The sequence below is a fragment of the Protopterus annectens genome, chromosome 3.part1, assembly GCF_019279795.1.
Source record: "Protopterus annectens isolate FY-2018-M chromosome 3.part1, PAN1.0, whole genome shotgun sequence".
NCBI classification, from domain to species: Eukaryota; Metazoa; Chordata; order Ceratodontiformes; family Protopteridae; genus Protopterus; species Protopterus annectens.
This window is the reverse complement of record NC_056732.1, coordinates 578,233,755-578,251,402: the sequence shown is the minus strand read 5'-3', so window position 1 is coordinate 578,251,402 and position 17,648 is coordinate 578,233,755. Positions and strand designations below refer to the sequence as shown.

The 17,648-nt window shown below is 39.0% G+C and overlaps 1 long non-coding RNA gene across 2 annotated transcripts in view; it reads right to left on the bottom strand.

Moving 5' to 3' along the window:
• The window catches only part of LOC122798210, a 330,520-nt gene that overhangs the window by 80,933 nt on the left and 231,939 nt on the right, over positions 1–17,648 (bottom strand). For both annotated transcript variants that reach the window (XR_006364230.1, XR_006364229.1), the window contains exon 2: positions 12,160–12,291. This is a non-coding gene — a long non-coding RNA (uncharacterized LOC122798210). The remainder of the gene's footprint in view (positions 1–12,159; positions 12,292–17,648) is intronic.

Sequence of the window (17,648 nt, the reverse complement as noted above, 5' to 3'; positions counted from 1 at the left end):
TTTTTTTTTTTTTTTTTTAACACTAGGAAGTAAAAACTATTAAAGATAAGAAACAACAACAAAAATGCCTTCTAACTAAAAAGGGGCCGCAGCAGCCCTCTAACTTAAACAGGTTGAAACCTTTCAATTTAATTTAATAACAGCAGTAAAAATTAAAAGGGACAGGGAAAAACAAGGCCAAATGAAAAATGCAGGCCTGAAGCAATGAAACAGCAATGAACTTTGCTGATAACTAGAAAAAGCAGAAAAAAGTAACACTAACTCTATTTAAGTGAACAAGAAATATTTTCTAACACTAAAGGGGATAATACAGTCATAAAATGTAGAACACTTAGCCAGAGCCAAAATGGAAGCCTCCGATCTGTTTAGCAGCAAATGAGATCTAGGGAGCTTCACTACAGCCTGATGAGATAGGGATACAGCCACGAGCCAGTGGAAGACTTCGAGCCTTAGTATACAGCAGAGTCAGAACCGTGGATCGGTTCTGAACCCAACCAGTAAGAATGAAGGCAAGATAGGACAACATAACATCAATTATTATATGACAAGGGAATGTAGAACAATCATCTCAATCAATCAGAATCTCATTAAGACTTCCAGAAGGGATGTTGTTTTTCTGCAACAACCCACCTTATAAAAGATAGCATTAAAGGGTGAGATGCACACTAAATCTTTTCAGTAAAAACACAATTTAACAACAAAAACCTGTAAGTAAAAACTTGATAAAAATTAAAAAAAATTCCTAAATTAGTTCCACATAAAAAAGAAAGGAAATACTTTATAATGAAACATATTCCAGTTTCTCACAATGCATCTTGCATCTAAAGCAGACTAACTGGAAAACTATACTCTTACAGGAGCAGTGCAGTAAAAGCATTGTTCCCATAGCAGATTTGTTTCCAACTACATCCCCTAATGAAATTATTAACTCAAACAAGTGGCAGGATTTCTAAAGCACATTTACATTCCATTTGCAGTGACACTTGAGATGAAGTTCAAACCCTAAAACACTTACAATTTCAAAAATGGAGTGCCATTCTGTGAGACTACATTCTACATCAAGTAGTCTAAGCATAACACAATGAAGTGTGCTGCAATATGATACATATTTGCTTCAGTCCTTGGGAGACTTCCATCACTGTAGGTCTACAACTGTCCTTCTACATTCCAGTAATACAAGCATATTCAAAGTCTATGCAACTACCTAACCCTTTACACATGTGCACGATGGAACCTTTTCCAAAAAAAGTGTCACAAAGTGCTTATTTTTGGTTGCCACAGCCTCCATGGCATGACATTACTTGAATTCTCTTTATAAGCAGCAAAAGATAAAATACAAATACATACTCTTTACATGAGAGCACAAGCAAGTCTGAAAAGCAGTTTAATATGTACAACTTAAAAAAATAAATAAATAAAGGAGGGGAATGTGTCACACTTGGCATTAGTGACCCCCAAACCTAACAAACACCCCTACTGTACGTTATTCCAGTAATAACAAAATTAGCTATTCTATACTCCTCACCTTTCTTCATTTTTTGTCAAGTCTGGCTCTCCCACTGAAGAGAGTTTCTTCAGTTCATGGGTATGTCTATCTCATAGCTCCAGGTTCCTGGGTTCAGTTTTTACCTTTAGCCACTGCCTCTGTGGAGTTTTGCACTCGCTCACTTGCATCCAGGTATGTTTGTTTCCTGCACCCTCCACAGACATGCTGACTGATGGCTTCACTAAACAGACATACACACACACATTTTATATATATATATATATATATATATATATATATATATATATATATATATATATATATATATATGCATACACACACACACACACACAAAATGCAACATAGTATCAAGGAAATAAAAGTTATGTATTCACTCAGATCTGATTTGGCCGTTTATCTCTAGATTCTAGGATCTGACTCTTGGGCTCCTCCCTTTACCCATAATGGCCCTGAACACTGCATTAGCTCAGATTGAGTTTGCTGCTGCTATACTATCTTTTAAATATAAAACATAATCATAATACTGCAAAAAAGTGAAACAGTAAAAGAAGAGGGGACTCAAACAGAACTGTGGTTTCTTAACAAAAATCATCAGTTCACTCCCAAAGACATGGATGGGGGAAGTTGAAGAATGAAAGGACAACACAGATGCATAGTTATGGTATGTACATAACTTTTATATCTGATATTTTCATTTTCATTCATTCCTCCATGAATGGGACAGAGTTCCCAGCCACAGTAACTTTGGGTGGCCCTCATGGAAGGGTGTTCCAGAGAACAGCAGAACCAAATGCAGCTCTATTTCTGGAAATTATATCCAACTTGCAATGAACAATAAAGGTATGAGCATTAGACCAAGTGGCAGCTGCACAAATATCAAATGGAAGCTCTGGCCCAAAAAGCAGCTCACATGGCCACTGTCCTAGCTGAATGTATTTTTGGTCATCTTGGCCAGGTTAAACCTCTCAAACAGTAAACTTGACAAATGTAATCTGTTATCCACTTAGCTAGCATAGCCTTTGAAACTTGTTTTCCCAATTTCTTACTGGCAAATGAAACAAATGATAGTTTTTTCTAAATTCTTTTGCCCTATGAAGATAGAAACAAAGTTGCCTATGTACATCTAACAGATGAAGCGTGCATTCTCCATTTTCAAATTTAGGAAAGAAAACTGGTAAATTGATGATTTGATTGATGTTTGCTTCTGAGGCAACTTCGGGTATAAAGGAAGGATTAGTATATAAGGTAACCCCATCTTTACGGAAAATCAAATAAGGCAGTTTTGAAGAGTGCGCTTGGAGTTCAGAGACTCATCTAGCAGAAGTTACAGTGTCAAGAAAGACTGCTTTCCAACAAAGAGATTTGAGATCTGCTTTAGTGGAGAGCTCAAAGGGTGATTGCACTAAACTCTAATACAACAGTAAGATCTCAAGGCGGAGTAGAATCCTTTATTAGAGGTCTAGTTAAAAAGGTAGCTTTAAGAAATACTTTACATAACTTGGATGAAGCTAAAGGAGAAGCATTAGCTCTGATGTAGAAGTTAGAGATGGCTGCCAGCTGAACTTTAATGGAGGAGAAACTTGCACCAGCTTGAAAAACAGAGACAAGAAAACTTAAAATAGCAGGGAGTGCTGAGCACAAAAAGAAAATCTTTCCCATTTACTTTTATACATTTTTCTTGACGATGGTTTCTGCGATGAAAATAAAATTTGGCAGACAAGAGAGGAAAGCCTGGAATGTCTAGCCATCATTGGAATTGGAGAAACCATGCGGTCAACCTGAGGCCTGCAATGTCCAGATGAGTCATCTCAATAGGATGTGAAAGGAGGTCTGGACTGCAGTCCACTGGCCAAGGAGGACATTGCAGATGAGACCATAGGAAGGGGAACCACACTTGCCGAGGCCAAAAATGGGGCAATGAGGATTACCTTGCTCTTCAACTAGAGTACTTTCTGAAGGAATTTGGGGATTAGAGGCAGAGGAAGATAAGCATAAAGAAGACCAGAGGGCCATACAGTGGATATAAAAAGTGTACACACCCCTGCTAAAATGCCAGGTTATTGTGATATAAAAAATGAGACCACAATAAATCATCTAAAAACTTTTCCCACCTTTAATGTGACCTATAACCTGTGCAATTCAATTGAAAAACAAACAAATCTGTTAGGGGGAAAAATATAAAAAAATAAAAACGTACAATAAGCTGGTTGCATAAGTGTGCATTCAGTTTTCTAGAGTAGAAGTCTATCAGCATGGCACATTTTGACATGGCAATATTTGCCCACTCTTCCTTGCAAAAGCGCCCCAAATCTGTCAGATTGCAAAGGCATCTCTTGTGCACAGCCCTCTTCAAGTCACCCCACAGATTTCCTATTGGATTTATGTCTGGGATCTGCCTGGGCAATTCCAAAACTTTAATTTTCTTCTGGTGAAGCCATTCTTTTGTTGATTTGGATGTATGCTTGGGGTCATTGTCATGTTGAAAGGTGAAATTCCTTTTCATCTTCAGCTTTCTAGCAGATGCCTGAAGATTTGGGCCAAAAGTCACTGGTATTTGGAACTGTTCATAATTCCCTCCACCCTGATTAAAGCCCTAGTTCCAGCTTAAGTAAAGCAACCCCAATGCATGATACTGCCACCACCATGCTTCACCGTGGGGATGGTGTTCTTTTGGTGATGCAAAGTGTTGTTTTTGCGCCAAACATACCTTTTGGAATTGTGGCCAAAAATGTTCAACCTTGGTCTCATCAGACCATAACACATTTTACCACATACCTTTGGGAGACTATGTATTGTTTTGCAAATTTTAGCTGGACCTGGATGTTTTTCTGTATAAGAAAAGGCTTCAGTCTTGCAACCCTACCCCATAGTCCAGACATATGAAGAATATGGGAGAGTGTTGTCACATGCAGTACACAACCAGTACTTGCCAGAAATGCTGCAGCTCCTTCAGTGTTGCTGTAGGTCTCTTGGCAGCCTCCCTGACCAGTATTCATCTTGCCTTTTCATCAGTTTTGGAGGGTCATCCAGTTCTTTGCAAGACACTATTGTCCCACATTTTCTCCACTTTTTGAGGACTGTCTTCACTGTATTTAATGGTATATCCAATTCTGTGGATATTTTTGTACCCTTCTCCTGACTGATACTTTTCAACAATGAGATCCCTTTGATCCTTTGTAAGCTGTATGCGAACCATGGCTTTTGCTGTAGTAGGCAATTGAGTAAATTTCATGAAAATCCACTAGGACAGCTGAACTTTATTTGGGGTTAATCAGAGTCTCTATAATTGATGGCAGGTGTGTACCCAAGAAGACTGAATGCTGTAATTAAATCAAAAGGTCCTTCAACAAAGTATTATTTTAAGAGTGTGCACACTTATGCAACCAGCTTATTGTACTTTTTTTATTTTTTATGATTTTTCCCTAACAGGTTTGTTTTTCATTTGAACTTTACAGGTTATAGGTCACATTAAAGGTAGAAAAAGTTTTGAAATAATTTATTGCGGTCTCATTTTTTTTATATCACAAAAATCTGGCATTTTAACAGGGGTGTGCACACTTTTTATACCCACTGTACATGGACTAGAGCATCTTTCATAGACTATCCCTGAGGGGGAATTAGGGCAAAAGACCTGCTGCATTTGTTGCTGAGGGGAGAGACAAATAGATTGCAGCAAGGCTGACCCTATTCGTGGAAGATATGTTTACCACTGCCTGACAGACCACTCATGAGGCATCGGGATAGTTCTGCTGAGCTTGTCTGCTAGAATGCTGGATTTCCCCATTTCGTGCATCACTACAAGAAAGCAGCTGGAGGAGGATTGCCCACTGCCAAACTTTCACTGCTTCTTGGCAAAGGCGGTAAGATCTGGTTTCTCTCTAATATCTATTGTACTGTACTCTCCAATCTCAAATATACTATTACCCTCTCCATGCATATTTTCCTAACCTACTAATAGCTAGTAGCTATATATTTTGAAATGTTAAACCTACAATTGAGCTTATAACAAAAATATTCACTTTATGTAAATGTTGAAATTTCTGTATTGAATTATGTCTTTTCATTTTTGTAACATTGTGACAAGCCAATTGCAAATATCATGGAACTTATCTGTAAATGTTTAATTAGCTGTATGAAGTACGTCCGTTTGTAACATGTGAAATGTAACTTGCAATTACTGTGGAGCTTTTCTCCCCAGGCCTCCATTGAAAACGGGCTCTTCTTGGCCAAGTGGACTTCCCCGGTCATCAAAGTTAAATAAATATATAAAATTGTATTGATGTACCAAACTACCGACATGTTGTCCATTTGGATAGCAATTGTCCCTAGAGGAAGAGAGTTCTGAAAGACCTGCAATGCTAAAAAGATCATTCTCATCTCCAAGAAATTTATATGCAATTTGATCTCTTCTGGAGACCATATGCCTTGAACAGTCCGCCCCAAGAAATGCCCTTCCACCCCAATTGGGAAGCATCCGTGGTCAAAGTGGCATTTGGAGGAGAAAGAATAAAGGGACGTCCTTGAAAAATGTCATCATCTTAAATTCTCCACAATATGGAGTCCTTGCAAACCAGAGATAATTTTATATGATGATGCAAGGGCTGTTGAAGAAAGGACCATTGTACTGCCACAGTCCACTGGAGGCATCAAGTTAATTGCAGCAGTCATCAATCCTAGGGCTTTGAGAATCAATTTTGCTGGGGGACAGGGGGGAGAAAGAACCTGTCTGACATGAAATCTCAAAGCAAAAATTCTGGTTTGTGGTACGGGAGTGAAACAATTCACCATATCTAAACAAGCCCCTATAAACTTCAAGACTTGACCTGGTTGCAGATGGGACTTTGAACGATTGATGATGATGCCCAGAGATTGATACAATTAGAGTAAGTAATCCCTGACTTTTTCTAAGAGATGCCTGGTTGATGCAGGGAGGAGCCAGTCATCTAAATAAGGAAACACCCTGAATCCATGCAGTTTTAGATGGGCTGCTACCACTATCATGCATTTGGTGAAAACCCTAGGGACTATGGTGAGAGAGAAGGGCAGGTCTCTGAATTGATAAAGGTTGACTCCCAGATGGAAACGTAGGTATCTTCAAGACAGCCTGATCATTTCGATGTGATAGTACACGTCCTGAAGATCTACAAAGCACATCCTTCTGCAAGAGAGGCAGAATGGACTGAATCGTGACCATCCAGAACTTGGAGGCGTTTTGTGGTTCAGGTAACTGAGATCCAGGATAGGTTACAGATCCCCTGTTTTCTGTGGCACTAAAAATAAACCTGAGTAAAAACCGGATCCTCTCTAGTCTGGTGGGACCTCTTAGATGACTCTCTTGTCTAGCAGCTTTTAAACTTCTAGAGCTGCTAACTCTCACTGATTGGGTGGAACATCAAGAAGACATTTTCTTTTCACTGAGAGAACATGCAAAAAGGGAATTAAATATCCTCTGGAGAAGATTTTTTGTACCCACCCATGTATCTTTTGTGATGGTTGCCCAGGTGTTGGGTGCAAAGACAAGCCCCCCCCCCGACTGTCTCCAGAGAACAGTCGGGCAATCCTTCAGGAGAGCTGAAAGGGTCTGTCTGAGAAGGAATCTCTGAACCCTTGTTTTTTCTGGGCCTCCTCTGTCACGTTGGCAGCATCCTTCATTGTTATTATTTTCCCCTTGGCCTCTGAGAGAAAAATCTCTGCATGATTCTTGAAAAGGTCCTTGAGATTTCCAGAACCACATCTTCTTACCACCACATTGATTTCTAGAAAAAGGTCTTTGCAGGGTAGAAAAACATATTCCCACAGCAGACAAGGTCTTTCCATCTTTCTCACTGCGGGAAAGTGTTTCTGATAAATCTTCTCTGTTTGGGCCCAGCTTTAAGGGAAGCATTGATGAATGACACTGTGATGCCCATGCAATGGCCCAGTAATCAAGGAGCCTCAATCCTCACCACTAACATCAGTGAGGGGCCTCCACATTGGGAAGGATAACAAATACACACTCAGTAATGTACAATTTCTCTTAAAAGCACAGAGATCACAGTCAGTCTGGGGCTGGTTTCTCCCTTTCTCTGCAGATCCCCAATAAGACTCCCCACTGGCACAGCTATAGGGTGCAGATCTCAGCCTAGTGGTCAAGCTAAAATCTCCAGCAAGCACCCTCTCTGTCCAACCAGTGCTTCATGTCCCTTCCCAAGTAGCTGACACACCACACACACATGCGCACACACACACACACACACACACACACACACACACACACACACACACACACACACACACACACACACACACACACACACACACTCTCTTTCTCCAAGATACAAGTTGTATACAAACGCACAGTCACTCCTGGGGAAGGCTGGCACAGGTTCTAAAGCTATGCCCCTTCCTGCCAGTCTATAAGGTAGTATCCAGCTGCCACCAACCACTAATATCAGCTACTAATAATCCCCTTACCAAACCCAATTTTTCTGTGCAATATTAATATCCAAATAGTATGACTGAGCAGCAAGGGTATTAGAGTGGCTTTGTGCAGTATCACTATATACATGCAATGTACTCTAGAGATTAAATTATCTCTACACAAAACAGCCACAGTTGAAAGGTTTAAAAATATTTAATAATAATTAAAAACACAAGACAATACTTCTTACTATACAGTGCTAGTCAGAGTTCAGAGATCACAGGAAAATGCTTAAAATAATACTGCAGAATAGTTCTGACAAATACAGAAAACAGCTAAACTAAATTTACTATTTTCTATCTTTCCCTAAGAGCAATCACAGTTGTAAATAAACTTGCATATAGAGGAAAAGCAGAGTACTGGTGAGTTGTCAGGTTTAGACAAAATCCAAAATGCTCTCCCTCTCTCGCTCTGAGACAGTCTTTTAAATTGATAATACATCACTGCTGACTCCTTTTAGATTACATCAGTCTTCTCTGGTTCCCAGGCTAAAAGAAACTCAGAGTTTAACATATCTGATCTTGCACCTGGTCAGGAAACCACAGCAATTAAAGACAAAGACATTATATATGTAAAATCTAGCAATTAACTCTGGTCTCAAAACAATAGAAAGAATTTAATGGTCCAGACATCACGGTTCTGAGTTTGAGATCAGTCATACAATGCTTGACTTATCAGCTTTCTTCCAGCAGAGTGCACTGTTGTTACATTTTTGACATTCAACATTTAACACAATTGTCTTACATTTAAGAGAACAAGCCTGTGGCTTATATTAATATTTACAAATGACAGAATTATCTACAAAATTCTATCTAGCTAGGCTGGCAGCCTTCAAAAACACTTAAGTGTTCCGCAAAATCACACAGTTGCATCAAAGCATGTCTCCTAATGGCTATAACTGAACCCATGGCCAATGACAGACTTTCAGCTGCATGAGAGATTAACCTCATGGACACATTAGATATAGACTGTAGGGTGGTCAAACATGAGGAATAAGTCTTTTCTTCCTCTGCCGACATGGACCCAGGGGTAGAGTTGGAGATTTCTTAATTAAGTCCCCCTGTAATCTAGTGAAATGTGTCAGGTAGGTTAGCGACCATAAGGCAAGGGTCACTGAGGCATAAACTCGCTTCCTCTACCAGTCCCAACACCCTAGATTCTCTATTGGGGGATGGATAAAGCTTTGTTCAGCCAGCTCCTTTTTGGTGGCTGCTGCAACAACCATGACATCTGAAGGGATTTCCTGTCTCCAACACTGTCTTGGTCTCGGGGTGCTCCAAGAATCTTATCAGGTCATCTGGGAATCTGTTCTATGGTGTCCGGTTCCTTCCATGCCTGGTGGGAGACTGTCGGGGGTGGGGGGGGAATAAACCATGATGTAAATGGGCCAAACCAGAAGACTTTTAGGAAAACCAACTCCTCCTAGGAAGGGGTTTAGGAGGACCAACCGCCTTTTGACATAGGATTTCTAGAATGTCTTTGAAGGAGATGTCTTCTGGTGGAGATCTAGGGGACTCTTCCCCTTCATTGAAATCTGTCTCTTCTGCCAAAGATTCCTGAGGGGACTCAAACTGCCTCCTGTTGCACAACCACTTTCAGAGGACCTCTTCAGTGGGGTGTTCTGGAGATGTATTGGAAGAGGTGGGGAATTCCTTAACTGGAACTGCCTGGAAGCTCTTATCGGCTGGTTCCCCCTGTAGCATAGGATGAACAGACTCAGCAACAGGATCCCAAGAGGGAAGAGCGATTGGATCTGAAGAGTCGAGATGGCTCTCGGGTGAGAGAAATCCCTCTCCACCACCTCAAAGGCAGAGGGACCAGGAGAAGCAGAGGCCAGTCTGAATGGAGCTGAAACTCTCAGATCATACAAACCAGGATGCCCCCCAACTCTCTGCTCTGAGGGAGGAGAAGTCGGAGCCAAGTCTCGGCCCTAAGAGGAAGTGACACCTCTGAAAGCTTCAGAGTTAGGGTCATTCCCTCAGATCAGGCACAGACGCTCTGCTCAAGGAGAGTCACAGCCAAATGGATCAGGGAGGTAGTTAAAGTCAAAGACAGGTGCATCTTTGGATCCAAAGGTTTGACTCTTGCAGATCTCGGATCTGAGGGGTCCAAAATAGAAGATCGGTTTAGAGAAGGAGTAATGATTGTATTGAGGGTGGTTTAAGGCTCATGGATCCAATGGCAGAAGGAAGGGGTAAGACCCCACCCCCATCAGATATGTGTTCTGAGCAATTTCCTCATCATCCTCTGCCTTCGAAAGATTTTGGGAGGACCTGACCGAAGAAGTGGAAGGAGGTTTAGAGGACTTTCTTGGGTTCTCCTGCAGGAAAGGAGAACCTCAGTCTTGGCAACACCGGCTCTGGAGAAGAACAAAGGCTTTGGAGCCGAGAAGACATTGAGGTTAAAGGTGTCGGACCCAACAATTTTGGATCAGAGTATTTGGTGACCTTAGCTGAAGGCTCTAATATCAGAGAAGGCACAATTCACTTACCCACTGAAAAACAAACACAACTAAAATTACCATTTAAGCCCTTTCACTGTCTATTTGCTCAGAGAGTCCTGGGTGAAGTCCAAAGTGTCTCTGACATTTGAATTTTGCTGGTAATTTATAGCAGTACCTATTCTGTTGTAAATGTTATTGTCACCTAAAGTTGCTCAGACTAATGGTTTAAATGCTTTGCAGGAGTATTTTAAAAATAAATTATAGAAGAGATAAAAGCAAAGATTTTTTGACTCAATCCATCATCAGATGTCCTCTGATCTTCAGAATAAAGTCAGTTTATTTGCATCATGCACCTATCCCCCATTAATAATTTATTAGCTGTTTTACCACACTTTCCCATTCTTCCTCACATCCTGCGGCTGACTTTGGGGTTCCTTGACTGCTTCTAACTGCTTCATCCTCTATGGCAAACTCTGACATGACCTGCAGGCTCAATGGAGAAGTGAGGGAGCAGAATCAGTATTTACTGGTGTATTCAGGCAAATAAAGCCAAACTCCAGTAGTTGTAGATGTGTCAAATTTTATCCTTTTGGATTTAGTGTCAATCAAAAACAATACTCTAGCCAACCTCAAAAACCCTGTAAAGTTTCACTTTTTTGAGAAACATATTTAACAGCCTAGTTAAAAGATTCTCAGTTTTTCCTCAAGCTCCCTCAGCACCCTGGTATGTAGACCGTCATAGTCTGTTACCCTGTCCCTTACCTATATTTAGTCAGTTCACTTCTACAAAAATTGAACCTCCTCTCCCACCTTATTTTCTTGATTCTGTACTACTCATGAATGACAAGTACTAGAAAGTTTTCCTCCCTCTTCCCAATTTTTTTTGAGAAACCACTCCAGAAGAGGTACAGTCACCAGTAAGGCCTGCTCTGACAAGATAAAAGCTGCCTAAATATTACAATGTAATTTACTAAATGATGTGCTCAGATGATAGAAAAAAACTGTTAAACAAACCAGTTTTATCAATGGTATTTGGACTGTTAATAAACCTTTCTATATGTGCTTTGTCATGTAGCTTTGCCATAAAATAAACTTGCCCATTTATATCCATGTGTGAGATTAATCAATGTGTATAGTGTTCTTAATTAGGGTGGCCACAGTGGTGCAGCGGTTAGTGCTGCTGCCTCACAGCAAGAGGTTCTCCTGTTGGATCCTCGGCTGGGGTGCCTTCTGTGCGGAGTCTGCATGTCCTCCCTGTGGTTGCGTGGGTTTCCTCCCACATCCCAAAGACATGCTGTAGGTGGATTGGACACTAAATTGGCCCTAGGCATGAGCGTGTGCATGTGTGTGCCTTCTGTGGAAGGTTGGGGACCAGGCTGGCAACTCGACACCGTAAAACTCCACTGCCAATCATGAGCGGACAAGTGATCTGCTGTGACGACCCCTAAACGGGAAAAGCCGAAAGAAGAAAATAGTGTTCTTAATTATTCCAAACACTAGTAACCATTTCAGCAAATGAGCTAACTGCCATGATCTCTTTAAACAAATGTATTTCTCTAAGGAAAGACTTGTCCATTCCATTTACAATTGGTGCATGCATACTTTCTTTTAACACACACACAAAATGGCAACTTCAGTTCACAAACACCAAAACTTCTACAGATTTTGCCAAATTCATACATCTCTATTGATGTCATATGTATATACACTTGGCTCATTAACTGACACAAACCAAAAACCTGTACTTACCCAAATGTTCTGTGAAGGCAACTGTCAATACTGCATGTCTTCCTCTATTCAATAATCAGTAATTTCGAAAAACATGTACATTTTTTTTTTTTATTTTTATATCTTCTCTCACCAGAAATGAAGAAACGTCATCTAGAAAAAAAGTGCCACCACATTATAACTCCATTAAATACTATTTTATAAATGCAGCTGCAGTGGGGAGACCACTATGCTATGAACTCATACTTTCAGGTTATTATATTTGCATGTACATTTTTTTTTGCAGCCATTTACCAAGAACATACCTTAAATCAAACGATACTTTCTCCTAGACATAAACATGACTGACAATATTCTTCACTTCTCTCCCTCAATAAAAAAACGTACAGACAGCTTCCTTACATGGGAATAACATGAAAGATGCATTCTTATGTAAAGTACGTATACAAAAGAAGCTTTTAAGTCAACCAGTGTTGGCTGCAAGAAAAGACAAGACCTTACTGAAAGCAATACAAAAGACTGTTTTCATAATTTTAAATAATGGCAAACTAATGTCCAGCATCTATAGTACTTGTAGACGACATGAAGGTTGATACAATGATGGTGTTATTAGTAAAATGTCAAGATTACAAGAGACAAAGCATTAGATAAATTAGATAAGACACAACAGAAACAGCATAAAAGTCATCTCTGAAGAAAGCTGAGGCCATTAAACAAGATATGGTGTGCAGACACGCTAAAATAACTCCATAAAAGAAAAGCAGAGAAAGACCTGATGAAAAAAGACTCCCTGTAAGACTGCCTGAAAATTAAGTAGACATTACTCTGAGAAATGTCTACAACCAGGTTACATCTGTGGTACAGTTCTGAAAAGGTACGGACACAGCAGTGGTACAAAGCCTCAAACATAAAGGCTTCCAAATACAACTAAAACCTATATGAAGGGGCTGCATCTACATTCAAGAAATATGTTCTAAAATTCTCATTAAAAGGAAACCTCAATAACCATAACTAACATTTCAATTAACTGCAACTGGCACAGTCAAAAAATGTGATTTTTAAATTTTATTTTATTTTTAATTAATTTATTTCTTAACCAAGTAAGTGAACTGGTCTTTCTCAGACCTTCAACTACAACATTAAATCTAAAGTATAAGGACAATTTAGTACAGCCAGCAAAACAGCATGTTTTGGATGATGGGAAGAAACCTGGGTACTCAAAGAAAAAAAAAATGTGCATGAGAACACCTAAACTCCACACTGACAGTGATTGGAATATTGTCTGAATTCCAGATCATGAAGCTGTATGGCAAACATTTTACAGTAACCCACCATGCTTCAAGAAGTTACTTGAAGGAAGAACTCTGACAGTTTCACTTGCAATAGCTACTGAAAAATATGAATTTATCCTCTGCAGGTCTGGTTTATGATGAACCCAATACTTTCTCCAGAACTAGCCATTATTTTCTGTTTCTTTGCAAGATACTGTGGTTTCCAGCATGGTTCAGTTTTTTTCTTTGACTATCCTTCTTACCAGTCTAAAAGTAAAATGAAAAAGGAACTACTAAATCTGATAATTTCATAAACATATGGAGTCATGGAATGATATATAATCATAACAATTTTATGCAAGTCAATAGCCTCTCTCAACAGATGATTATAAATATCTTATTTTGCTCTAAGTTCTTACCAACTTATATTAACACTTTCCAGAAACTAACACAAGGGAAATTTGCAGCGTGGATTCAAAGGTTCTGACTGAGCCTGCAATGAGGAAGCCCATCAAGAAAAAGATTAGCCACACTGCATAACGCTTGTGGAAGACTAACTCATTCCTCCATTAAATCGATTACTCCTGGTGATCACCCATCCAGTCATCAAGACAAGTTTTAAAGGGTTCCAGGGAAGTACTCTGCCTGAAAAGTAACAGCATAGTACAGAACTGGGGGATATTATAGCAATAACCCACGCCTGGGTGTGGGTAATGCTGGATTTACCCATGGTTGGCGTGGTTTGGTCACGAGGCCCGAGGACCAAACAAAGCCAACCGTGGGTAAATCCAGCATTACCCACACCCAGAAGTGGATTATTGCTATTATACAATGACATTATTTAAGAAAAAAAATAATTAATTTTCTTAAATATTGCCATTGTATAATGCCTCCTTGCTGCCCTTCCGCAGCTGTCTGGTATTCCGCGGCAGTTCTGATGCACTGCGCATGCGTATGCCTACTCAGTACATCAGAGCTGTGGGCAAAAGCAATGGAGAAAGCAAGATCTCCGTTGCTTTTTACTGTTTCGCTATGTTAAATGGGTTTAACATAGCGAGACAGCTTTAAAATAAGCAAATGAGAATCTCCGTTGCTTATTTTAAAGCTGTCTCGCTATGTTAAACCCATTTAACATAGCAAGACAGTTTTGAAAAAAGCAACGGAGAAAGCAAGATCCTTGATTAACAAACAAAACACTTGTCTGTTCAGTCCTTCTTGGAGAATTTGGGTACTAGAATGGAATCTAATAACTGCCCCTCAGTTTGTAGTCATCAGTACACATGGATAGCCATAGTCCCATCACATCAGATGAAAAGGCAGAAAACTGTATACTAAAGAGGAGGAAGACCAGGACAGAGCCCTGTGTGACACCACTGATGACTTGTGTCTAGAGCAAAGACTAGACAAAAGTGGTATGAGTTCTGTCTGGTGGCCAGTTACCTATCCAGCAAACTATCTATGGGTTAATGAGTTGGGACAGCTTGTCAATAATCCCAGCATGAAGGATAATACTGAAGGCCTTGGCAAGGACCAAGTAGGAGCACAGATGATATACCCCCTTTTTCATGGCTTCAGTAACCCTTTCAGTGTAATCAACGGTGAGTAAGCACAATCGACCTTTTGCAAAGACAACCTGGTGTGTATCAAAGGATAAAAGTCCATCTATACAGTTATTAGCTCAGCTATGACACATTCCATATAGGCTTGCAAATAATTCTAGTGTGATTAACAGATCTGTAATTTCAAGGGTCAGAAGAAGAACCATCTTTATTGGAAGGGCACTGCAAAACTGTTCTTCATACCTTGCTATCTAACCAGTGTAGAGACTCGGGCCAAAGGGCTGATGGAAGGGTTTTACAGAATGAGACATAGGTCTTCTTAGAAGATATCCAGGAAGGTTGTCAGGATCAATTGAACTGGTATTTTTAATTCTGGAAAGTACCAAAAGGAGGTCCAAAGTGGTTTTGGGAGGGGGATGTAAGAAGGTATGGAGGGTGCAGTTCAGAGAGTTCTGGGTTGTTCACAGCAAGGAAGACTAAACATAAATCATCTCTTCTGGAGCCTGCATGATAATGAGCAAATGGATACTATGTACAAATATTTCAGGTACAGGAAATAATGGCTTCTAGTCTGCCAATATACTAAAACAGTCAACACCTTAATAAGTGCCCAAGTTGCTCTTAAAATATCTAATGCTTGCTTTAACATAATTTGGTATTATATTCCAAACATTGGCTATTATCTCACAGAAGCAATTAGTACATCTTTCAATTTTACATATTCACCTGAACAGGTTGTCTGAGGATTCCCTATTACTTTTGGATAACCCCAAATACACCCCAGAGGTAACTGTCTCTAAATAGCCTAAATACCTGAATTAGGCCTCCTCTTAAACAGCTATATGGCATAAAAGTGCAAAGTTCAGACATTTTCATCTTTCATTTAAGTTTTCACATCCATGGATGCCCTTAGTATACTTTTTCTGTACTCTTCCCAATTTACTCATGCTAGTTTTATATGTTTTCATATTATTATTATTACATATTCTAATTTGGAACTATTGTGACTTACGACAACTTCATTTCTGATTTCTTACACTTCATGAATCTTTTTATACAACCTATAGTCTTATAACTATCAGTAGGCAACTGGGTGATACCATCAGAAAAACTCAAATCTGGGTCTACCCATATATCTACAGTTTCAGTTACTGTGGTTTGTTGTTATATATTCACTATTCAGTTTATGTCTCCCAAATCTCGTATGCTTAGTTTTTGACGCATGTATTATATTATTCTCTTGTGCCTGAATGGTCAATTTAGTCAGGATTTTTACGGACATACCATATTTGTAACAGCTGTAATGTTTTCCCATTTTCAAGTCATTTGCACCCAGACTACAATTCGCCTCAAATAAAAATATAGATCTGAAAGATACAACCTCGAGAATGGGTCTAGGAAAAAGCCCTGTGGGACAGCCTGTTTATAACCTAGAGAGTGTCACCCGATAGCTGTATGATACTTGCCATGTTCTACTTGTAAGATCTGCAGCTCTCCATCTTATCAAGATTACATGAATACCTAGTTGTTTTTATTTGTTGACCGGTATTTTTATATGAATATATCAAAAGCTGAAGCCTACATAAAATTATATCAAAATACAAGTTTTCATTAGAGCTACTATAGAACATCATGCCACAGGTAGTTATAGATCGATTTTCAACATACGCATGCTGATATATGGTTTCAAGTCCCACCCAGTCTTTCCAATTCTGAGAAGAAATTATCTAAAATGACTTTCTTAATTATTTTTCCATAAGAAAGTAAATGTGTGGTCTATAGGATTCTGGGATCATCCTACTCCCCCTTTCCATTAAAAATGGGTTTAAAAAATGAATGTCTCCAAACTTGAAGGAGGACCTAGTAAATAACAGATACAATGGTGAAGTGTTCTCAGGTCATTGCTTTGTGTGTGTGTATGTATATATATATATATATATATATATATATATATATATATATATATATATATATATATATATATATATATTTACAAAATCTTATGCAATCTGTTATGTTTGAAAATATTTTTTTAGAATCTACACACAGTTTATTGATTTGTATGCCTTTACTCCTACCACTTCTTATGCATATTTAAAATGTTTTCATATTATACTCAATATCTTTATACACATTTTGTTCAACATTTCCCTGTTCTTTCATCACACTATACATAATTTGTCAGTCTAGTTTGTTTACTTTAGTTTTCAAAGTGATAGTTGGCATTTCTTACATTTTTCTCATGTTAATTAGGTATCATGTTTGCATGCCAATATATCTTCCTGACCTTGGGTGGCTAGACCCTGATGTCACATTTTATTTTTTGCATTCAAACAATTTCTTTTTCAAAGCTTGTCACATTCCATCTGCTGTTTTGCCACTTAATGCATTACTCCAGTTAGATTTACATAGTGACTGTTTTGCTTCCATACTGTCAGTTATTAATTTTATATGCATTGGTTTAAATTTCAGTTTGGCAAAGTTATCCAGCAGTAGTTTAATCTTTGTAACTCTGTGATCACTGGACATCAAACGTGATAAAACTTGACATGAACTAAATCATCTCCTTAGGAACACCAACAGCACTAAGGTTTTGTTTGATAGGTTTGTTTACAATCTTTAACAATTGTTGCTTGTGAACATTCCTTGCTAGTTCCATACTAATGTTATAAAGTCAGTA